This window comes from Pan troglodytes, chromosome 16 (genome assembly GCF_028858775.2).
Source record: "Pan troglodytes isolate AG18354 chromosome 16, NHGRI_mPanTro3-v2.0_pri, whole genome shotgun sequence".
In the NCBI taxonomy this organism is placed as follows: Eukaryota; Metazoa; Chordata; class Mammalia; order Primates; family Hominidae; genus Pan; species Pan troglodytes.
Window position 1 is genome coordinate 61,298,996 of NC_072414.2, and position 24,736 is coordinate 61,323,731.

The 24,736-nt window shown below is 51.3% G+C and overlaps 1 protein-coding gene across 7 annotated transcripts in view; it reads left to right on the forward strand.

Annotated features, from left to right (window-relative positions):
• The first annotated feature begins 3,242 nt into the window (after positions 1–3,242).
• The window catches only part of PAQR5 (progestin and adipoQ receptor family member 5), a 107,960-nt gene continuing 86,466 nt past the window's right edge, over positions 3,243–24,736 (forward strand). For 5 of the 7 annotated variants that reach the window (XM_024349266.3, XM_024349271.2, XM_024349268.3 and 2 more), the window contains exon 1: positions 3,243–3,399. The gene's annotated coding sequence lies outside the window, so the exon portion shown is untranslated. Of the gene's footprint in view, positions 3,400–8,602; positions 8,682–17,942; positions 18,784–24,736 lie in introns of those variants that run through there. The other 2 variants (XM_024349269.3, XM_024349270.3) reach the window with 2 other exon arrangements.

The following is a 24,736-nucleotide window of genomic DNA, read 5'->3' on the forward strand; positions in this document are numbered from 1 at the left end:
CTCCTCTGTCAAATGAGGCAAATACTTCCAGCCCTGATGAGATAATGGCCTCATCAGCAGGGCAACTCTGACGGTGTGGGTGAGGCTGTTCTAGGTTTCGTGCTGCCAGGCAGCGCCTCTCTCCTAGCCTCCGTTTTCTCATCTGCCAAGTGGGGCAGTAAGCCCTGCCCTGGTGACTCCATTGCCAAGGAGAGGGGAGGAGTGAGCGGACTTATGGATTGGGGTAGGGTTGGGTGCCAGGGGGCTGAGAACACATGTGAGGGACCTGAGTCTTGCCATATTAACTGAGGGCGATGGTTTCTGTAGTACCGTTTCTGCTATCCAACAAGGCCTTGTAAACAAATACAACGTCTGGGCCCACCCAGGAGGAGCTGGTGAGTGCCTGAGGAGTAGATGGCCAGTGGGGATGGGTGAAGAACACATAGAATAGTGACATCTGATATGGCACCCCTTGAACACACAGGCAAAGGAAGAGATGGGGCATTTTGAGTCACATGGATTGGGGTAGGACTGTTTCCCCCCAAAAAGGCTTTTTGAGTTATGTTGAAAAGATGTCAGAGGGAGACTGACGTTTAAGACTGAAGCTCTCCTTCCTTCACACCCTTGCCAGGACTCTCTCTGACCACCCCAATCCCTGCCCCCCTCCGTTTGTGGTCCCTCTGCCCATTGCCATGAGGAGAGTGTCCAATCCAATATCAGTCAGTTCCACAAATGTTTACTGAGCCCTTTGGAAAATAAAACACAACTCCAAATATTAAATTTACTTAGCACTCTGCAGTTTACAGAGCACTTCCAAATGCATTCTGTGGTCACTACAATAACCCCGAAAGGAAAAAAAGATGATTATCTCCCACTCCACAAAAAAGAAACTGAGGGTCAGAGAAGAGAGACAACTTGCTCAAGGCCATTTGATTGGAGGTTGCCTGACTCCTGGAGCTGCTCTTCCCTGTCTCCTTGCTGCCTTGCTGTCATGTCACCTGCTGTCTCACTGGGTCATTTGGGCGTGTGCCCCTCGCACGCCTGTATCTTCCCAACTGGTGTCAGCTCGAAACCCTCTGTGGTCTGCAGTGCTCAGCCTGGCTTTCCAGGTCTGGGCAGCTCCCTCCTTCCAGATCCTGCCTGTGATTCCAGCTCCTTTCCCTTGCTGTACAAAGTTCCCACCTCTGCACTTTGCCTCACTCTTTCTTCCTGCCCACTGGTACGTATCCCAGTCCTCCCCACACTTCAGGTCTCCCTCGGCTGCACAGGAGGCTCAAATCCAGCATAGATTCCTGAAGTCCTGGGTCCAAGTTCTAGCTCTGCTACTGACTTCTTGTGACTGTGTGACCTTGGGCAGGTCACTTTCCCTCTCTGGGCCTCCATTTCATCACTATGAAATAGGAGTGTTGAACACAATACTCTAAATGCACCTCCATGTGGTCTAAGTACCCCCTCCCCGGCCCCTCCCTGCCCTTCCCCCTCCTCTGATCATCCTGTGTGCTCACCATCTACAATCCCCTCTCCTGGCTCCACATCATTCTCCAAAGGGTTCATGTTCAATCATTCAGTTAGACTTTAAACTCCCTAAGAGCAGAGGAGGGTGATTTTGGCCAAGATATGCAGATCGATTCCTCAGTAATCCACTGACCACCTCCATTTAGGTTGGGAGCCTCTTTATCTTCCCTCTTTAGTTTCTTCAAGGTGCACACACAGATACCTACAGCAGGCAGGAATCCAGGTGGGGCACCAGGCATCTCTGCTCACCTTGGCTGCTGGTGGTGGGGTGCCTGCCTGTGCTGTGCATGCTGCAGCTTTGGCAGGGTGGCCAATCAGTCCAGTGCCAGCCTTTGCCTCCCAGAGAACGCTTCACACCCTATTCTTACCCCAAACCCATCACTGGCCCAGACATCAAAAGCACACATCCCTGTGCTATTCCCCTTCAAAGAGCTTCATGTCTAATATCTCACTGAGTCCCCCGACTAGCCTTGGAAAGGCAAAGCAGGGATTATTAATCTCCATTTTGTAGATGGTGAGGGTCTTGTCCAAGGCTACTCTGAATTCAGCATAGAGCTGGGACTGGGCTCCACTCTTGTGTCCAGTCATTCTTGTCAAACTGTGGTCTGTGGAATATACATGCCTGCCTCTGTGTAGGCCCCAGTCTCTTTCCCTTTAAGAACTTAGGTCTGAGAGGACAAGCGCATGCTCGCACGCACGCACACATGCACATGCATACACACACTTACAAGATGCACAGCCACCAAAAAGCCTAATAAAGCAAGGTGCCCAAGACCACGGTTCAGGATCCGTAAAAATGGCCGGAGATAATTGACTGCAACCTATTCACTGCAAATGGGGCAACTTAGGCCTACAAAGGGCCAGAGACTTGACCCGAGTCACAGAGTAGACTAGAGCCCAGGTCTCTGGACTCCCAGTCCTGTGCTGTCTCCACTGTGTGTGCCCTCAGCAAACAAGGCAAGGCAGGGAGAAGCAGGAGCTCAGAGAGCCTGGGGCTGAAGGTTGGGAGGAAGGAGCGTGGTGGGGGACTTCGGTCCACAGGTGTGGATGTTCCAACCTTTCTCTGGCAGGGTCGGGGTGGGGGCACCAGGTAGCTGCAACCTGTTCCTTCAGCACCTGGGAGGAGACACAGAGTCTGGTTCCCTGAAGCCAAATGTTTCTTCTTTGTCCTCTGTGTCCCTTCATCTCTTATAGCTGTGTCCACTGAGTGGCAGAGGTCCAGGCCCAGCACCTTCCAGTCTAGGAGCCTGTGACCTGGGACAGGATCCCTGGGGAAAGGGTGAGGGCTGGCAAAGGGCCCACCACCCTGAGCACTCCAAGAGACAGGGGTGGAACTCACTTCAAGGATTCAGGGCGACCAGGATCCTCTCCCACCGGCGAAGGGGACACCGCGGTGGGGCTGCGAGTACCTAGTTGTTTTTTTTCTCCTTCCCTGTTCTCCACCCCATGCACTTTTTTCCGAGGGGCAAGCTCCGCAGTTCTCCCATCAAGGAGGCTCTCCAGGCTCCCTGCCGGCCTTCGGCTCCTGGGGTGGAGGTGGGCGTGGGATAAGAATGGGGTGTGAGAGACTCCCCTGGGCTTATGGCTTTGGTGGCACCTCAGGCTGTGGAATGGGGTGGCGAGTCTTTGGAAGTCACAGAGCCCAGGGTCGGTGGCACGTGATGAGGCGCAGGCCTGGCTCAGGGACTGGTGCCCACGGCCCTCGGCTCCTCCCCCGGGGCCGCCCCGCCCCGCGCGGGAGGGGACGGGCGGGGACCGGCATGGGTAGGCGCGGCGACCCGCAGGGCCAGGTGCAGGGCCCGCGAGTCCGGGGTCGCCGCAGCCCGGGAGGAGTGTCTGGTCTCCGGCCTGCCTGTGCTGTCCCCGCGCCCTGTCCACTGGACTCCCGAGACCCTTGGAACCCAGGTAACCCGGGGCGGGACTCCCCGCCGCGCGCCGCCTCCCCACCTCCCGGTCCACGCGCACCCGCCCTCCGCGGCAGCCCCAGCCGCCCTGCGCCCGTGGAGCCCGTGGAGCCCGGGTGGCCGCTCCGAGGGCGGGTCTGGGAAAGTTTGTGCCGGGGCGGCCCTGATCCGGCGGCGGCGCGGCTCGGCCACTTTCACCGCACGCGGGGCCGGTGTGAAGGTGGGGCGGCCGCCGCCGTGCAGAAGGCTCTCTGCTGCAATCGAGGGCGGTGAGGGGAGCTGTTGCCTTCTCGCACCTTTTCTCTCACTCTCCAGGGCGTTTGCGCCGCTTACCCTTCCTCCACTGCCCCCCTCCCGCCGCCCCCACTTTAATAAAACCCTTGGATTGGGGCTGCACAGTTGGCGATTTCTTTACACCTGTGCTTCCAGCTTCCTGAGCCCAGATGTGAGCCTGGGCTGAGCAGGACCGTGTGGGTGAGGGGCGGCCCACTGCCTGCGGGGGTCGTCCCGGCCCTGTTGAAGTGGGTGCCCAGCTACAGGGAGTTCCCCCTGCTCTGTCATTGGCCTCCCCCCGGCCACAGCCCCCAGCTGGGCATCTCTTGGCTCCCCTAGCACTTCCCAAGTCCCAGTCGGATGAGCCCAGGAGAGGGGGTGGACCCCGGCCCAGCAGAGCAAGAACTCAGGAGCCCGGTAACTCTTATCCGTGAGCAGAACCGGCTTCCTCCCGCTTAGGTTGGGAGGAGGGCTCAGCTTAGTGGGAGTCGGGGGTGACAACTGCCCCTTCCCACGCAGAGCCATAGAGAAGAGATGGGGAGAGGTCAGGGGATCTGAGAAGAGCCAGCAGCCAAACAGGGACACATCCCTGATTTCATTTGAACCTAACAAACCAATGGCGAGTAGATATTAGCACATGGGCAGATGAGAAGACAAGGAGGCCCAACGAAGCTCAGCCATTTGCTGGAGAAACTGGTGGACTTTTCTCCACCACTGAGTGACGGATTTCCCACCGCATCCTTCCAGAGCTGCATGGTCGCTTCTGCATTCTCGCAGTGCCCTTGACTCAGCAGAGGTCTGTTTCTTTTACCCCACTCCCCACCCCCTAGGTTCTGCCTGTGAAAGAGGTTCAGGGGAGAGGGCACCTCCAAGCAGACACAAACTCCAGTCAGTAAGGTCCTCCAAGAGCCAGCCAGAGCCTTGCTAAGCTCCCAGAACTGCAGGAGGGCAGGGACCTGCTTTGTTCCCTGCTGTAGCAATAGTACCTGGCACACGGAAGGTGCTCTGCGAGAATGGAATGATTAGCCTGCAACAGCAAAGCTTCTTTTCCAACTGCCTTATCTCTGCCCTTGGCAAGCAGAAAGGGCACTCTGAAAAGTTGGATCAGAAAGGTGTCCAGCCCCACCACTGAGATCCCTTGGCACTCTTACCCACATGGGGCAACATTTTCCCCTTACACCAAGAGTACATCCTTAATCCCCTATGCTTTTCTTTCTTTCCCTTTCTTCCTTCCTTCCTTTCTTTCTCTCTTTCTTTCTTTCTTTCTTTCTGTCTTTCTTTCTTCCCTCCCTCTTTCTTTCTTTCTTTCTTTCTTTCTTTCTTTCTTTCTTTCTTTCTTTCTTTCTTTCTTTCTTTCTTTCTTTTTCTTTCTTTTTGACTGAGTCTCGCTCTATTACCCAGGCTGGAGTGCAAGGGCGAGATCTCAGCTCACTGCAACCTCCGCCTCCCGGGTTCAAGCAATTCTCTTGCCTCAGCCTCCCCAGTAGCTGGGATTACAGGCGCCTGCCACCACACACAGCTAATTTTTGTATTTTTAGTAGAGAAAGGGTTTCACCATGTTGGCCAGGTTGGTCTCGAACTCCTGACATCAGATGACCCACCCGGGTTGGCCTCCCAAAGTGCTGGGATTACAGGCGTGAGCCACTGCACCCAGCCCCCATGTGCTTTTCCAGAGAGACAGGGGACTTTCACTTTACCCTTGTCCCACCAAGGAGAGGCTGAGGCTGGTGGGTTCCATGCCAAGCTTGGCCCTACCCTAGACTGAGGCAGAGCAACTTTGTCCCTTTACGTAGAATTCTTATGCATCCCTCTGGGGGTAAGAATTGGAATTGGAATTATTTGGAACCTTTAATCTTCATTGTCTCCTCTCTCTCCTTACCACTCCATGGGGCAGCTATGTATTGAGGGAAGAGAAGGTGCTTTTCTGGGCCTCAATTTCCTCATCTGTAAAATGAGAGCAACAGACCCTGTGTGGTTTTAGGAGATAGTAAGTGGTTCCAAAGGACTCTGTGGGCTGCAAATCAAACTGTAAGAGCGGATTGTTATTTTCTCATGTGTATTAGCCTGGCCTCCCTGGTTGGCGGTAAGTCCTTTCTCAGCATCTTGGCATCCCTCATTCATCCTGAGTACACAGAAGGTTTGCAAGACATGTTTTCAAAAATGATCCCTACAGGAAGAGAAAAATTGTGAATTCATAAGAAATGGGGGGAGATTTTTTTTTTTTTTTTTTTTTTTAGCGCAGTGTTAGGAGTCAAGAATGGTGGCAGGAAACTGGGCAGGGCCATGCGTGAGTACAGGGACAGCTCTCAGGGGTGGTGGGGGTGGTAGGTTTGTGCATGGGCTTGAGCCCCAGTCAGTCTCTCAGTGGCTTCCTCCAGGAAACAAAACTGACCAACTCCGGGTTGGTCAGATATATATATTTGAGACAGGGTGTTGCTCTGTCTCAACAGAGCAGGCTGCAGTGCAGTAGCATGATCTCAGCTCACTGCAACCTCCGCCTCCCGGTCTCGAGCTATCTTCCTCACCTCAGCCTCCTTAGTAGCTGGGACTATAGGCATGCACCACTGTGCCCAGCTAATTTTTGTATTTTTTGTAGAGGTGGGGTCTCACTATGCTGCCCAGGCTGCTCTCGAACTCCTGAGTTCAAGCGATCTGTCTGCCTCTACCTCCCAAAGTGCTGGGATTACAGGTGTGATCCACCGTGCCCAGCCAGAAATGGGAACTTTCAAGTTCCTCTCCCTCCCTCCCCATGTAAGGGGAGGGGACAGCCCACCATGCAGGGGAGGATCAGTAGGAGGGAAGGAAGGGTCTGAGAGCCCCTGTAGTTGGAGGTGGCCAGTGTCTTGTTCATCGAAGGCCAGGGCAGAGTGAGGGATGTAGAAGAGTCACTGGCAGTGCCCTGAGGATGCCGCCCACCTTGCTTTGAAGAAATCTGCCCCTCAGTCAGGACTTTTGGAGCCCTGCCAGGAACCCTGTGTGACCCCTGGACTCCTCAGCAGACCCAGGTGTCTGCCTTTGACCTGAGGACAGGCCAGCACACCCGGGGTTGGTCAGTTCTGTTTCCTGGAGGAAGCCGCTGAGAGACTGACTGGGGCTCAAGCCCGTGAACAAACCCACCATCCCCACCACCCCTGAGAGCTGTCCCTGTACTCACGCATGGCCCTGCCCAGTTTCCTGCCACCATTCTTGACTCCTAACAAGGATGCAGCAGAGTAAGAGCTTTAGACCCAGAGTCTCTAAGCTGGACTAATCCTTAGCAGCCATGTCCCCCTGCTTCTTCTCTGCTTCATTTTCCATGGCTCGCATCCCCTTCTGATGGCCTATAGATTTCACTCCTTAATCTTGTTTGCCATCTGTCCTCCCTGTTAGAATAGCAGCTCTGTGAGGGCAAGGCCTTTTGTCTCTCTCGTTCCATGGTCTCTCCCGAGAGATCAGAGTGTAGTAGGTGCTCAGTTAACATGTGCTGAGTAGATGAACACATCCAATGCACCATTTCTCAGTATACAGATGGGGAGACTGAGACCCAGAGGCGAGGAGTGACTCTTGGAGGCAGAGCTGGAGCTTTTCCTAATTAGACTCAAGTTAATTCAAATTTGGGTCTCTGTCCCCCACTTTGAATTACCTTGGTTGCTAGGGGTGCTTAAGAGGCCCTTGGCAAGAACCTTCAGGCCAGCTGCCTCCAGAGTTACCCAAAGGGGCAGCTCCCAGACTGAATGGACAGCTGCCACATGAGGCGATTGGTGAGTTCCAGGAAGGAGTCATCCCCACCAGACCTCCATCCTCAAAGAAAACCTCCCAGGGTTGCTCTCCCAAGGCAGCCAGTTCCTCTGCTAGTGAGTTCTCTCTTGGTGAAAATAGTGCCCTCTTCAGGCAGCCTTTTAAAATTCCCCAGTGCAATTAAAAAAAAAAAAAAAGCACATCCAATCAATCAATCAATCAATCAATTCTCCAGTGCACTGGAGAACTAAGGAAGTCCAAAGCCAGGCTCCAGGCAGCCGTGGGAGAAGGAGTGGCATTCCCATGGACTTGGGCTAGGGATAACCGACCAGTCTGAGAAACGCAGCCAAAGGCCCAGGGAAGCCTTGGGGTTCTGAGGCCTCACTTGGGAATCTGGCAAGAGAGCCTAGAGGCCACATTGCTCAGCATGCCCCCCACAGAGGAGCAGATCTTGTGCAGGGCTCTACATTCCATCCATGGGGAGCTTTGGCTTTTTTCCCCAAGCCCAGCTGTTGACCCCAAACATCTTTTTCCATCGTCATTGTGGTTTGCCAAATTCAGGGTTGGAATGCACCTGAACCTTGGAGCTGGGGGAAGGACTCCAGAAATTAGGCCTTGAAGGATATGTAGGAGTTTCCAAGCTTGTTGGAAAAATTAGGGAGGAAGGAGACAGGCAGGTGAGGGAGCAGTGATAATGCTTTGCCTGAAGAAACGAATCTGTAATGGGGCCTTCCTCTGTGACTGAGGCCCTTGTAGGCCCTTCCCTACCCCCCCATCCTTGTCCCCAACCACCTTCTATGGGCTCCCTGCTCCTGAAGAGGGTGAGGCCCTGACCTAAGACAGAGCTTCATGCACTACTGCCCTGGCCTTCTCTTTATTACCACTGTTACTACAAGTTTGCTGACTTTCAGCCACAGTGGATGGAAAAGTACGCCTGTTGCAACATGATGTGAGTCAGTTGTTCATAAATAATGGGATTGCACCGTCAGCTCTGATGCCCTGGTGTCTGGCCCACAGTTGGAGACATGGTGTTGGCTCCTTGGAGAAAAGGATAAGGGTGACTCTAGACATCAGTTTGAAATTACGCAGGATGGCAGTGAGGATCCAGCAGGTGCGAGAGCTACAATCATTTTTGGCATCTAGGAAAAAAGATAGTGCCCCCAAATCAGTGATCCAAGGTTTAATTCTTACCCATGCCCTGTCCTCCGATCCAGGTTTTGCCTTACACAGTCATCCTCTCTTCTGACCTTGACCTCAGCCAGGACCACCCCCAGCATGCTATGGACTTAAGGGGTGAGTTTTGCCCAAGCCTCAGACAGGGTCATTCTGCCTGGACACACCACAGCCCCTTCAGACAGTCTTCCTCTGATTATCTGGGAACCCTGTGACCAAGATGGTCAGGTTCACCTTGGTGGGATTCATTTGGAGCTTGCCAGAGACACAGAGACCAACTATGATAGCTTCTAGACCCCAGAGTCCCAAATTCAGCCACTCCACTAGCTTGCCACTTGTTTTGGAGTTGATCACTGCACTCCTGGGAGCTGAAGGCTAGTGTGGCTGGTAGAGAGCCCTGGATTCTAATTCTGACATTATCTAATGCATAGTGTGACTTTGATCCTGTCACTTCCTCTGCCTCAGTTTCCTCTTCTGTACAGCTTGGATTCATCATGGTATCTCAACCTCAGCACTATTGACTTTTGGTACCGGATAATTCTGTGTTTGTGGTGGGCGGTGGAGAGGGGGGATGTGCTGTGCATTGTGGGAAGTTAGCAGTAGCCCTGGCTTCTACCCAGCAGACACTGCACCATCACATCCCCTTCCCTTCCTGGCAACCAAAACTGTCTCCAGACATTGCCAAATGTCCTCTCGGGGACACTCCATCTCTGGTTGAGACCCCTGGGATCAATGATCTGTGAAGACCCTCCCAACAGTCATCCTCAGGACAGGGGAGACCATGTTCTCTTTCCAGCCCCTGTTTCATGAATGTGGACTGGGTGTGAATGAAGAGTCAACAGGTGGGGTGTGCAAGGACTTATGGGTGGAGGGGCCCCTTGGACCTCATGCTGAGAGCCAAGGCCAGTTCTCTTCGCCTTCCAGACCTTGGGTTACATAAGTCGGGGTGGGTGGGGCGAGGCTCGGAGTGAGGGGGAGAGAGGCCTGTGGTTCGGGCCCGCACTCTAAGGTCAGTGGCCTTCCAGTGCGGGGCAGCGTGGTGAGTAATCATCTATTCATGCCCTAGGACTCAGCATTCCACCCACTTTCCCCTCTCACGCTGCCCTGGGAGGGGACACAGGAAGTGAATCAGCCCACCCACCAAGCAGAGGAGGGATTGAGGGTGGAGTGTGGTGTTGTTAGATGTAAGGGCACGCCTGTGCCGGCCTACCCTGGGTTTTATTTTGTGTATTCCTCCCAAGTTAGCTGTTTATTAACTTCGTCCACAGAAACCCCCTTCTGACCTTGTCGCTTAATGGAAGGGCAGACGATCTTTGGCAGGGGGAGGGGTTTGTTGATGAATATTAGAAGTAAATCACTGTTCTGGGAATAACAGACTGTGAGGTTTGGGATAGTACAACCCAGAGCTATTGGTTTGGGGGATTCATTCCTTCATTGAAGAAACTCTGCTCTGGACTGTGGGCTAGATGTGGGGCAGGAGAAGGGAATGAGATATAGTGCCTGCCTGCAGAACCCCTCAGTCTCAGAGGGCAGACATGGCTGTCAGGCTGTCCCTGCAGGGTACTGGGAATGTACATGGAATGCATGGAGTGGGATGTGAGCAGCACCACCCAGCTGTGTTGCGGGGAATTTGCGGGGGGCAGCTGGGGCAACACATGTGCTTGGGGAGGTGGAGGGAATGTTCAGGCAGCTTCCCGAGAGGAAGAGGTGGAATTTTTGTTGTGTTATTTTGTTGTTACCTTTTGTTATTGCAGTAAAACATACAAAACATTTAACCTTTTTTTTTTTTTTTTTTTTTTTTTTACCATTTAACCTTTAACCATTTAAAATTTACCATTTAACCTTTTTTTTTTTTTTTTGATACGGAGTCTCGATCTGTTGCCCAGGCTGGAGTGCAATGGCACCATCTTGGCTCACCACAACCTCTGCCTCCTGGGTTCAAGCAATTCTCCTGCCTCAACCTCCTGAGTAGCTGGGATTACAGGTGCACGCCACCACTAATTTTTGTATTTTTAGTAGAGACAAGGTTTCACCATGTTGGCCAGGATGGTCTCGATCTCTTGACCTCGTGATCTGCCCACCTCGGCCTCCCAAAGTGCTGGGATTGCAGGTGTGAGCCACCGCCCCCCGCCCATTTAACCATTTTTTAAGTCTGCAACTCATTGTCATTAAGTACATTCACATTGTTGTGCAACCATCACCACCATCCATCTCCATACCTTTTTATCATCTCCCAGATGAAACTCTGTACCCAGTAAACAATAATTTCCCATTTCCCCTCCCCTGGCCCCTTGCAACCACCATTATCCTTTCCGTCTTTTTATGAAGTTGAGTACTCTAGATACCTCCTGTAAGTGGAATCATGCTGCACTTGTCTTTTTGTGACTGGCTAATTTCACTTAGCGTAGTGTCTTCACTTAGCATAATTTCACTTAGCATAGTGTCTTCAAGTTTCATCCATGTTTTGGCATGTGACAGAATTTCCTTCCTTTTTAAGGCTGCATAATATTCCATTACGTATACATCACATTTTTTTTTTTTTTGAGAGATAGTCTCGCTCTGTCACCCAGGCTGGAGTGCAGTGGCACGATCTCGGCTTGTTGCACCCTCCACCTCCCGTTATATACCACATTTTGTTTATCATTTGCTACTGACACTTCAGTTGCTTCACCTTTTGTCTGCTGTGAATAATGTTGCTATGAACATGGAAATGCAAATATCTGTTTGTGTCCCTGCTCTCACTTCCTTTGGATGCATGCCCAGAAGTGGAGTTTCTGGGTCATATGGTGCTTCTATGTTTAAGTTTCGGAGGAACCATCATAGTATTAAGGAAGAGGTGTTTGAATTAGGTTTTAAGGATGAGCGTGGGATCTCTGGACACCTCAGAGGGAAGGGGAGGGGAGAGGAGGGAAGGAAAAAGCCCAGGCTGCAGGAAGAAAGTGGCGCTGAGGTGTTCGTGCCTGGGGCTGGAGATGAGGCCCTGAGGGTAGGAGGGGCTGGGGAAGAGTATGGAAGGTCTTGCACCTTTCATCCACCACCAGGCTGGGGAACTTAGGCTCTGCCCTGTGGACAGTGAGAAGTGTCGAAGGAGTTTTCATCAGGAAGTGAGACAGGCTGATGGTCATCTTAGAAGGACATAGTTGGGAGGGATGTCCCAGGTGGACTGAGAGGGAAAGAGGCTTCAGGCAAGAAGACCAAGTGGGAGAAAGCTGGGGGACCCTGTGGCTGTCGGTGGGGTGGTAGAGGGAGCAAGTCTGAAGGGTGCTGTGCCGCACAAGGGTGCCCAGGATTCTGGTTTGTTGGCTGGGTTGATGGTGGTGTAGGCACCTGGGTAAGTTCACTGGAGGAGCAGCTGACTTGACAAGATGAGGAGTGGATAAACTTGGGCCTGGTGGCTTTAAGGGGCCCACAGAACCACCTGGAGATGAACTTAGAGACGAGGCATTGACAAGTGTGAAAAGGCATTGCAGAGCTAGTTGCTGAGTACAAGGTGAGAAGCCAGTCAAGGGCCAGGGCAAGGACTGCCATCAGATGACCTGGAGGGCCCTGCGGAGTTGAAAGCCAGGACACAGGGTGGCCTCTGCTCAGTGTGGCTCAATCCCTGCCCTGGGCATGTCATATCAATCCACACATTCTCACTGCCAAGCTCGAGGCTGCGTGCTTGGTTTGGGCACTGTGGGTAGAGACCCAGAGATCAACATGACCTAGTGACTTTAATTCATTTATTCATCCCATAAAGCTCAGAGAATGGAATCTGGCCAATACCTTTGCACAGCTAAAGATTGAATGTCTGCAGGAGAAATGGAGTGTGTTATGGAAATGTATCATGGGGACATGACAGGCTAGAGCAGGATTTCTCACCTTGGCCCTGCTGACATATTGGGCCAGATAATTCTTTGTCATGTGGGACTGTCCCGTGCACTGCAGGATGTTTAGCAGCATCCCTGGCTTCTATGCAACAGATGCCAGTAGCCACACACACCCCCTCCCTGCTTGTGACAACCAAAAATATCTCCAAACATTGCCAAATGTCCACTGGGGAGCAAAACCATCCCCAATGAGATCCATTGGTCTAAGGGTCAAAAAGGTTTCTTTGAGGTAGTTATGTTAATCTGAATTCCAGACGATAGATAAGAATTAGTTAGGGTACAGCAGGGGTGGAGAGTGGAGGAGAGTATTCAAGGCACAGGTTCCAGCAAGTGCAAAGGCCCTGAGGTGAGAGACAGCATGGAGGCAGCAGTGAGGAACCTGGTGTAGCTTCCTCACTGAATGAATGGGGAAGGCTTTGATTAGGCAAGCAGTGGTGAAGGTGGGAGAGAAGGGTCAGATTCTAGGGATCTTCCAGAGGGAACACTCTAGGTTCTGATGACCAAAAGGGTTTGGACATGAGAGTGCTAAGGAAATCCCCCAGGTGCAGAGAATGAAACCAACTAGAAGCTGGTGAATTACATTTGGAGCATGCTGGGTTGGAGATACCTGGGAGACAGCAGGTGGGGTCCTGAGCTCAGAAGAGAGGTCTGGTTGGAGCTACACGGTTGGAAGCTACATGCATACAGGTGATGAGAGAAGCCATGGGGTGGATGGGACAGCCCCGGGAGAGCCTGCAGACTGAGAAGTGGAGCATGGAGAGGAGGGCCTGGCAGGAAGCAGCAGGAGCTCCAACATTTAGAGATGGAGAACGAGTTCCAAGAGAGATAGTGGAGGACCGTATGGAGAATGGTGCTGTGGAGGCCCATGGAAGAGTGCTCCAGGCGCAGGGCATGGGCCACTGTGAAGCCTGTGGAGCACGAGTAAGTGGATGAGGACTGAGAAGTGCCTGGGGATTTTGAAGTGCTATGAGGAGGAACCAGACTGAGATGGTTGAGGAATGGGCAGCAGGTGGGAAGAGAGGCAGCTGGCAGACAGTTTTTCCAAAAATGTGTCAGTAGACGTGAGGAGAGAGTGAAGAAGCCAGAAAGGGAAGTGGGTTTAGGATCTCACTGGGAAGAGTTTTCATCCTCCTATCTCCCCCGATCTCCCTGTCCCCTCCCTCCTCAGAGGCAACGTTACCAGTTCCACGCATGTGTTAGAAAAGACGTATACAGATTATTTCCCCCGGATGGTGGCACATGCATGCACTCTGCCCCTGAGTCTTAATTTTTCCACCTAGCTACCTACTGTGAGGTTTCTCCATATCAGTACATAGAAAGCTGCTTCTTGGCCAGGTGCGGTGGTTCATGCCTGTAATCCCAGCATTTTGGGAGGCCAAGGCGGCTGATCACCTGAGGTCAGGAGTTTGAGACCAGCCTGGACAACAAGGTGAAATGCCATCTCTACAAAAATACAAAAATTAGCCGGGCATGATGGTAGGTGCCTGTAATCCCAGCTACTTGGGAGGCTGAGGTGGGAGAATCACTTGAACCCGGGAGGTGGAGGTCACAGTGAGCTGAGATCGCTCCACTGCACTCCAGCCTGGGTGACAGAGTGAGACTCCATATTAAAAAAAAAACAAAAAAACAAAACAAAACAACAACAACGACAACAACAACAAAAGAAAGCTGCTTCTTTCTTGCTTATGGATGTCACATAACTTATTTAACTAATCTGTTTTTTGGACATGGAGGCAGTTTTGAGCCTTTTGCCACCACAAATGATTTCCCACAGAATCCCCTTATACTTCAGTCATTTTGCAAATGTAGGTGGCTATAGGTAGGATAAAGTCCTAGAAGTGGAATTGGTGGTTCAAGGGTATGTGCGTTTATATTTGGAAAGATATCGGCAATGTGCTGTCCATAGAGTCTGTAAGAATGTACCCACCTACCAGCAGTGGATGAGGATACTCATTTACCACACCCTCCAACAGAGAGTGTTACCAAACACACCAATATTTGCCAATCTGGAAGACAAAAAATGACTTATTGATATAGTTTAACCTGCATTTTTGAATAAAGTTAAATATATTATTACAGATATAAAAGTCATTTGAATTTCCTCTTCTGTGAACTGTCTATTCATATGTTTTATCAATTTTATTTGAAGTTGTTCTTATCAGAACTTTTTCTTATTAGAGGAATCAGAGGGAATCTTGATGTACTGGAGAAACTAGTCTTTTGTCTGGAATATACATTATACGTTTTTCCCTTCCTCATTTGGTCAACAATTTATTATTATTATTATTATTGCTGTTACTGCTGTTTTTTAAGAATTATGAGTGTTGGCCAGGCGCGGTGGCTCACGCCTGTAATCCCAGCACTTTAGGAGGCCAAGGCGGGTGGATCACGAGGTCAGGAGATCAAGACCATCCTGGCTAACACGGTGAAACCCCGTCTCTACTAAAAATACAAAAAATTAGCCGGGTGTGGTGGCAGGCGCCTGTAGTCCCAGCTACTCGGGAGGCTGAGGCAGGAGAGTGGTGTGATCCCGGGAGGCGGAGCTTGCAGTGAGCCGAGATCGCACCACTGCACTCCAGCCTGGGCAACAGAGCAAGACTCCGTCTCAAAAAAAAAAAAAAAAAAAAGAATAATGAGTGTTGATGGAAGAGATTCACTAGAGAAGGGATCTCTGATATGGAGGTCCCTGAGGAAGCATTTAGGTGAGTTCCAGAATGGACCAGGGCTTGTCCTTAGGCAGGAAGGGAGATACCTCGCTGTCATGACAAGTAGAAGGGAGGGAAGAGGGAGCTGTGTGCCAGGAATTGGATGGCTACACGTTGAAAGAGTGAAGGAAATCGTGAGTTCATCTAGGGAAGGGGCTGTGTTCACGAGATAGCAGAAGTTAGAGGGATGAGAGAGTTCACCGATGTAGCAAGAGAATGATTGGACTGATGAAGCCTGGAACCTGAGTTAGATGAGGGAAGTGAATGGATGGTGTTCTGACGTTTGCCTAGATTTTGTGTTTGTTTGTGTGGCATTTGTTAGTCACAGGGCAAACAATCAGCCCAAGTTGTTTCCATCTCCCCTGCAACTTAAAATCCATGCTCTGAATCACTTCCTTATCTAACTCTGATGCACCCTGCCAATCTTTCCCTGCCCTTAGTCGCCCAGGCTGAGGTACCAAATGAGTTGGGACAGCCTCTATGCCCCAGTGCCCACAGGGGTTATTTAAAATAGCCATTCCTAACCTGCTCAACCTGCCCTGCTGTGCTTTTCCTGTTGAAACCCAATAAAGGATCTGACCGAGGCCTCACGCTCACTGACCAAAGCCTGGTGATTCCCCTGCAGCCACACACTGGGTTTGGTGTGGCCCCTCCTCTTGGGAAATGTGGGTGATACATTCTTCTTTCAGCAACATTGCCTCTGTTATCACTCAGTTGCCTCCATCAATTAAAATCCTGCAGGTACAATTGAGACCACAAAGGACCCTCAAACAGGAATAGAATGTAAGGGTCAGTAAACTGCAGGCCCGGTGAGGCTCCAGAGCCATCAGAGCATGAGTGGTTAAATAAGCAAGCTCTCCGGGAAGAATTCCTGGAGGAAGTGGGCTGGGGAGATGGATTCTGAAGAATGGAGATGAGGAGATGCATTGTAGTGGGAAAGGCAAGAGCAAACTGGGGGGTGCAGGGGAGTGTGTGGGTGTGTTTGGGTGTCCGGGAGGACAGCAATCAGAACTGAAAGAGGCTGGAGGAAAATCTGCAATGAGGAGGTTAATCTGATGTTGTATAGAGGAGGCAGGGGCGAGAGGGTCCAAGAGGTAGGGTGGAGCCTGCAGATGCTTTTTGAAAACAGGATTTTTCTTTCCAAGAATGATTTGATTTTGTGGTAACTCCTTCTGGGGGCTCAGAGTGGGGCTTGAAGGTGCCTATGATGAAGGACCTAGATGTGCGTTCCAACCTTGCATTAGGTCCAACTTGACTCTTGCTATACAGTAAACCCCCTACCCTGCTACCTTTTGGTTACCACATTAACAAAACCCCATTCCTGGCTGAGCTCAATCATCTGACTTTGCCCTTCAACCCTGGCAAAAGTCATCCTCTTCTCTCTCTTCTGCTTGTTACAGCAGTGGGGGAACTTCCCTCCTATCTGAAGTGAGCCTCGGCCCTCTTGGTGCCTTCTTCCTCCCCATGAAATCCCCCTTTTTCCGGCCAGTCCCCCCCTCCCCCAGGATCAGCTGCCCATACCTGGCGACTGCTTCTGACTTTCCAGGGGCATTTGACTTAAGAAAAAAAAAAAAAAAAGAAACTGGAAGACCGAAAAGTCTTTAAAGCATGAAGACTTGAGCAATACTGGTTGGACGGTGGGTGGTGGCATTGCTGTACTGAAGCCTGAGGCCCTGTTCCACGCTGCCTCAAATCACAGAGACTCTTTTTTGGGGGTGGGGATTTGCCTGTTCTAATAATGCTGGCCTAGGTCACAGTCCTATGTGCTATAAATCAGTAAATCCATGGGAAGTTCACGAACGCATGCACCTATTGGGCGATTCCTCATGCTACCTTGGGATTTCTCTTGTATTGTTGCTTACACAGTTATTTACCTTTTTGAGAGTGGAATTTGTGGGGAAGTCATCTCATATTCAGCAAGTGCTTGCCTAGTTCTCACAAACCCTGAACTGGGCCAGGTGGCATGGATCTTAAACCTTTGTTGTATGTGTTTTACCTCCCCAGTAAAGACCCTGTCACGACTCCCTGATATGCCCTATAGTCCCCATTGCCAATGCAGAGAATAAGGGAACCCAGCCAGGCACAGTGTCTCATGCCCGTAAAATCCAAACACTTTCAGAGGCCAAGGAGGGAGGATCCCCTGAGCTGAAGCGTTTGAGACCAGCCTGGGCAACATAGTGAGACCCCTGTTTTTACAAAATTTTAAAAATTAGCTGGGCATGGTGGTGTGTGCCTGTAGTTCCAGCTACTCAAGGGGGCTGAGGTGGAAGGATCACTTGGGCCTAGGGAGCTGAAGCTGCAGTGAGCTGTGATTGCACCACTGCACTCCAGCCTGGGCAACAGAGTGAGACTCTGTCTCAAAAACAGCGGCAACAACAACGAAATAAATAAATAAATAAAGGGAACCTAGATGGGCTGTGGTTGGCAGAGAAGATTTCTTGAAAAAAGGAAGAGCTCGAGCAGACAGTGTGTCTAGAAAAGGTAGGAAAGGGGAAGGAAGAGAAAAGGAAGTCCACCAGGGAGGCCCCATTTCCGGCACTCTACAGAGCCAGGTGTTCCCGAGAGGAGGTTGAGTGTCAGCCCTTCAGCGTGGCCAGTGGATGGCGACTGGTCACCCTGGGGTGGGGGGGTGACAGGTGAGCCGGTGAGCCGCCTAAGAAGGAAAGGGACAGGAGGCAATGGAGTTCCTGCCAACAGTGAGGGTGGGGGTCTGTGAATGTTGCCCCCTCTCTGCCAGCTGGGGAGTCCAGTGGGGGCTGCAAGCTGGATGGGCAGGGTGGGGAGTGGGTGGACTCAGGGACCTTGCCTTTCTGTGAGGGACTGAAGTTCCTTCACAGCCGCCTCCCCAAGCGCCCAGGGAACAACTGTTCTCCCAGATCAGGGCTCACTAATGCCTCCTGCCTGGAATCCTGGCTTGCTGAAAGGGAGTGATAGGGAGCAGGGAGTTCTGAGAGGAGGGCTTCCGTTTCTGAAATAGAGGATGCCAATAGTTCATTTCTTCGATGTTTTTGGTACACGTCCTCTCTAGAACCTGACTAATCATTTTTTACAAATTGTAAGTGGAAAAAAAAAAGGAAATCGTGTGCAGGAGGATGAAAACTTTGGCTTAAGCGTGGGCTTAACCAAGCAGGAAGGGAAAGTGACTGGCCCAGCTGCCCTTCTCCCTCCTGTCCCTCCTAGTCTGGTTTGGTTTAATCTTACCTTTGTCCTAGAGGCAGTTCCAGATGCCCAGCTGCTGGAACATTACTTCTGGGTGTAGCTTAACAAGATCATGGCCTCTGGACCCGTGATCAGCTCTCTGTGTGGTCCTGAGCAGCCACCCAACATCTCTGGGCCTTGGATTCCTACCTGGTCTTTCTTCTGGATGCATCATTTTTGCCTTTAGGTATCTGGACCATTCCCTCCCATGGATGATAAAGTCTTTGCTTCACACCCTCAGGATTACCTTAAGGGCCTGAAAAGAACAGAGGAGGAGTCTGAGGAGGTGAATTCCAGCCGTGCTCTTGCAGGCTGGCTGGGCAGTGTGCTGGGGAGGAGAGGGAGCCTCTGGCTGGGCCTCCTCCACCGGGCCTGGTGTGCTGGGAACACCCCGCATTGTCCCAAGGCCTCAGATTTGACTTTCAAAGGGAAAACAGCTCTCCTGATAAGGTGGGTCTTGTTCTATGATATATGGCTTTGTTCCAGTGTCCTGCAGGTATGAGAAGAACAGAGGCTGCACCGGGTCTCTAGGGGGTTAGACGACTCCTGCTTTGGGGGAGCTGAAGGGTTTCATGTGCCTGGGCTGTGTCTGATTGTGCCTTCAGTATCGCTGTCTGGGCGCCTGCTGGTGCCGGGCACTCTATTAAATGTGATCTTAGGGACCACTCTGGAGGAGCAGTGCAGGAGTGGTCATCTCTATTTTCTCAGCCTGGGATGAGGAAACTGAAGGGTGTGCAGCTTGTGCAGAATCCCTTGGGCTTCCCAGGGGACAGCTCAAGTCAGACTTGAACCACGTCTTAGGAATCCTTGCCCAGAGCTCCTTTCCCCACAGACTGTTTACGATGGGCCTTCACACGACTGCAACTGCATTCTCTGCCCTTCCACTCCCCCCTTCTGCTCTCATGTGTCCCCTGCAGCATCAATGGTTGCCAATTATTGAGGAAATGAATTCACTTTGTTCAGGGAGGAAGATTGGGGTCTTTGTCTGAATAATAAAAGAAAAGAAAAGTTTGCTCTAATAATTCCAGTGAATCCCCACAGCACCTCCCCTCTCCCCAAAGCATCAGCATGTCTTCGTGTTTTCCAGCATCCTTGAAGACCCAAGGGAATGGGTCTCGAATGGGGAAATCTCCAGTCTCAAGTCACAGGGGCTGGCCCCTGACTCACACTGCAGAGGTGACCACTTTTCCACCTTCTTACCCAGCCTTACCTTCTTACCACAGCCAGCCCTGTGTGACATTCCTGTGCCAAGAAATGCAAGGACCTGTCTCCAAGTGTGTTTCACCTTGACTGGCACTTTCCACCTCACATACCCAGGGACACGTGTTTGGGAGAGGTGTCTAAACTACGGAAGTTATTTCCTTTCTTCTCACTTTTCATATAGAGGCCCTGCTTTTTCTCCCTGGGCAAAGTGAATCATTTCCCGTGACAAGCAATGGCAGTTGGAGCTCTGGGGGCAGGGACTACCTGGGTTTAGGGACAACTGTAGTAAGAATCTTCCCCTCCAGCCCCTCCACTGTCATGCACTTGCCAGTCCCATGCCGCTTCCTTCCCCTTGGGCTCGGGGCAGTCCTTGGGTCAGGAGCTCAAGGCCAGCCTGGAGCCTCAGAGGTGGTCCTGGGCAGTGAAGCCTCGGGGAAGGCGGAGGGCTTACTATTTATGCCTTCTGAGCTTGGGCTGCACGTTCTTGGGGGCTGATTTAGATGAACTGTTATTCTCATTATTCATAGGGTTTTTTATTTTTTTATTTTTTCAAACAGAGTCTCCCTCTGTTGCCAGGTTGTAGTGCAGTGGTGTGACCTTGGCTCACTGCAACCTCTGCCTCCTGGGTTCAAGTGATTCTCAAGCCTCAGTCTCCAGAATAGCTGGAATTATAGGCGTGCTCCATCACACCCGGCTAGTTTTTGTATTTTCAGTAGAGCCGAGGTTTTGCCATGCTGGCCAGGCTGATCTGGAGCTCCTGACCACAGGTGATCCACCTGCCTTGGCCTCCCAAGGTTCTGGGATTACAGGCATGAGCCACCGTGCCCGGCCATAAGGTTTTAAATAATGCATTTTGCCTCAGCCCTTTAAAAAAAAAAAGCCTGTGTTTAATAATGCTACAATAATGACGTTGTGTCACATTTCAGCCACGGGGCTCTTAATCCACCACTGCATTCAAATATTGTGAAATGTGTTACTTATGATATTGGGTTAGCGGGAAAAATAATGTCCTAGCAAGGAAGGAGAATACATTTTCCGTTTTATCTTGTAGCCTGGGACAGGCCAGAGAAGGCATGTCCCTGGTCATAAGTTAGAATGACAGTTGCTCTTTTTGAGTCCCGGCTATGCATCAAGGGCTTACACATGGGGCTTACACTTACTAATGCTTGAAACACCCCAAAGAGGTAGTTGCTCTGGGGATTATAAAAGTGTCCACCTGAAGAGATGCTGTGAAAATTAAGTGGGGTGTAAAATGCCCATAAGGGGTTTATTTATTTATTTATTTTGAGATGGAGTCTTGCTCTGTCACCCAGGCTGCGTGCAGTAGTGGGATTTTGGCTCACGGCAACACCTGCCTCCTGGGTTTAAGCAATTCTCCTGCCTCAGTCTCCCAAGTAGCTGGGATTACAGGCACACACCACTAGGCCTGGGTAATTTTTGTATTTTTAGTAGAGATGGGGTTTCACCATGTTGGCCAGGCTGGTCTGGAGCTCTTGACCTCAGGTGATCTGCCCGCCTCAGCCCCCAAAGTGCTGGGATTACAGGCGTGAGCCACTGCACCCAGCCCACAAGGGGTTTAGAATAGATTGAGTGCTCAATAGTGGTGTTTCAAATCAAACATCATCATCTCCATTTCACAAGGGAGGAAAGTGAGGCCCAGAGGGGCTTCGGGACTCAAAGCCTGGGTGAGCTGACTCTGGAGCCCAAATGCCATACACACCAGGGGGAGTGGTTGGACATTATGCAGGCGGGGGCATCCACCCAGGCTCCCCCACCCCATCTAAGCTCCCCACTGGCTGTGGGGCCACTTACAAGACATGCCCTTTCCCATCTGTGCCCTGCAGCCTTCTCTGACCCCTAGTACCCTCCAGTCTCTGCTGAGGTCTGGGCCCATGCCGGTCCACCCGCTTACCCAGGTCCATGCAGCCTTCTTCCCTCTGCCAGTTCACATCTCCCTGGCTGCTTGGCTGCCCTGACCATTTTCCCCTCACCTGTGAGGTGTGCTCTTTGGGTAATGATTACGTGAAATGGCTCACCTACAGCTTTATAGATTTACAATCCCCCTAGTCCCAGTGGGTGAAGCTCAGAGTTAATGATTGCTAGAAAAGCTTCCCACAAATGCAAATCATCTAGGGAGGTGCAGCAGCTCCCTGGACGCTCCCTCACTGGCCTGGCATTGAAATGCACCTGGGGTGCTATGTCTTGGCTTTCTCCGCGTGCCCACCCTCCTTTCCCCTTCTCCCCATGCTGTGCTCCCACCTCTTGCCTCTCTGAGCTCAGCACCAGCAGGCCTCCCTACTTGCCGTCTGCCAGTCTGCCTCCCTGCCTTGTGCCTCTGCTGTCTCTGGGGACATCGTTCCCTTCTCTGCCAAAGCAAGTCCTCAGCCTCTTTGGTATCCACCTAAAGCACTGCCTCCACCAGGAGCCTGCCCTGACTGCACCACCATCCTTGCTCAGGGTTTCTTCTCTGAACTTCACCGAGCCACCAGGCAGATCTTTTCTGAGTGCTATCCCATACATAGGGCAATGTTTCATTGCGAGGACTCAGCAGTGGGCAAGGCAGGAGCCCTGCCATCCAGAGGGGCATTGGTGTGCTCTGGGAGCACCCAGCCAACTTGAGCTGCAGCAGGGGCTCAGAGGAGAAGAGGGGTGCACTGGAGGCTGATGAAGTGGGGCTCGGGCTGGGACAGACGGTGTGGTGGAATTGCCTAGGCAGGCAAGAAATGCATCTCGAAGCAGAGGGGGCAGCTTGTTCGAAGCACAAGGCAGGATTTGGTGTCAGACATTATGCAGCCATGTCATGTTTTAGACACCTGTTTAACACCCAGGTGGAGGCAGGTGATCCCTCAGAGATGTCTGTCTCCCTCTCTCCTGTTACCTGCTCGTGGTCCACTGGGTATGTCTGTCTACTCAGAAAGATGGGGTTCTCTTTGAGGGCAGCCGACATTTCTGACACTCTGCCTAACTCAGACCCCGGCACTGAGCACACACTCACTGCAGAGATGTGGGATTGAATTTAAACTCACCTCCATCATCCATTCTGCCTCCTTCTTCTTGGGGCAGCTGCTTTTCACCTTGTCCTGCTAGTACAGTAGTCCCCCTTATCTGCAAGGGAGATAGTTCAAGACCCCAGTGGATGCCTGAAACCACAGATAGTACTAAACCTGGTATATACTATGTTTTTTCCTATATATACATACCTATGGTAAAGAGTAAGTTATAAATTAGTAAGGATTAACAACCATAATAATAAAACAGAACAATTATTATAATATATTATAATAAAAGTTATACGATGCCAGGTGCAGTGGCTCACGCCTGTAATCCCAGCACTTTGGGAGGCCGAGGCAGGTGGATCACCACCTAAGGTCGGGAGTTTGAGACCAGACTGGCCAACATGGGGACACCCTGTCTCTAATAAAAATACAAAAGTTAGCTAGGTGTGGTAGGGGGCGCCTTTAATCCCAGGTACCTGGGAGGCTGAGGCATGAGAAAAGCTTGAACCCAGGAGGCGGAGGTTGCAGTGAGCCAAGAATGTGCCACTGCACTCCAGCCTGGGCGACAGAGCGAGACTCCATTTCAAAAAATATATATAAAAATATATACATATATATATTTATATATATATATATGAATGTGGTCTCTCCCTCTCTCACTCTCTCAAAATATCCTGTTGCACTATATATACCTATTTTTGGATCACCGTTGACTGCAGGTAACTGAAACCCCAAAAACTGAAGCCATGGATAAGGGGGACTGCTCTATGGGTCCCCAGCTCCTTGTACTTCTGCTTGCTTTTGGTTGTGAGTGTCTTGTCTCCCAAACGGATTCTAGGCCATGTGACCCGAACGAGCACAGCTCAGAGCAGTTGTTCCCTCCTTGGGCTGAGCATGGGACTCACCACTGGAGCTTGATAACAGGGTGATCCCCAGGCAGCACCCCAAGGGACCCTGATTCAGAAGGTTCGAGATAGGCCCACCTTGGCAGCTCTGGGTTCTGACAAGCCAGGTTTATTTGGAAACACAGCTGGGCTTGGGACTTGCTGCCAGAGAGGTTTCCAGGCTCCTGTCTCTACCCTAGCTTTAACCAGTCCTCACCTCTTCCCAGGGTTAGAAACTTAGACTCGATTTGGACATTTTTGGAGCAGGGAGCTCAGTGCCCATGGAGCAGCATGAGGGTGCTTGCCTCTGTGGGTTGAGCTGAATGAAGCCTGTCTCCTGGAAGCTCTTGTCTGGGGGTCTTGGTTCTGCTCTCAGGGGTTGCATGGCCTCCTCCAGGTTCCCAGCCTGCTGCCCCTGGACATGTGAAGGCACTCACCCTCGCCCCAAGTCTTCTCTGGGTCTCCTTCCTTTCCTTCCTCTGCGGTCTGGTCTGGCTTCCACAGGCTGGCAGCTTTATCTCAGACTTCAAGTTTCTGATCAGATTAGAAGCTTGAGAGCAGGGTGGAGATAGGATCTCGCCTTCCCCCGCAGCCAGAGGCTTCCCTGTTGGGGTGAGGGGAACCCAACAGTCAGGGCCTGGAGTCACCTTCCATCAGCCTGGCAGGGGCTTCGCCCTTTCCCAGCCTTGGGGGAGGACCCCGCCTGCTGCACCCACCCTGGAGGCCAACTAGCTGGGTAGCATAGAGCCAGAAAGAGCCCAGGCTGGCGTTTGGCACCCTGGTGCTAGATCTACAGGGCTCAGCAGCAGACTGGCTCCAGGTGGGCTCTGCTCCTCTTACCTGGGACCAGCTTTACAGTCACTGACGTGGGTCCCCTTCCCCTCCCCTGACCCTTGGTGAGCTGGATTTAAATGAGCTGGGGTTCGGCCTGGGCATTAGTATTTTTTAACTTTCTGGGTGGTTCTGATGTCCATTCAGAGAGGTGCCTAGCATCCCCTTCTAGCTCTGACAATGCATGGAAATAGTTATTGCATGCTGGGGTAAGATCACCAGGGCCGATAATATGCATATCATATAATGCTGAAATCAGTATTTGTATTTTACAAAAAGGTATTTAAAAAATGTAAAACAGGAAACCCAAATATTTAATAATTTTAAATATAAAAATGCTTTAGAATACCAATAAACATTGACTTAGAAAAATACACATTCTCATTCTGGTCTATGTTAGCAGATAAAATAAACAAAAATGAAATATTCAAAACATTAAAACCTATCCACCTCAAAAACTCAAAATTCAGTCATGGAAAGTTCAAGAAG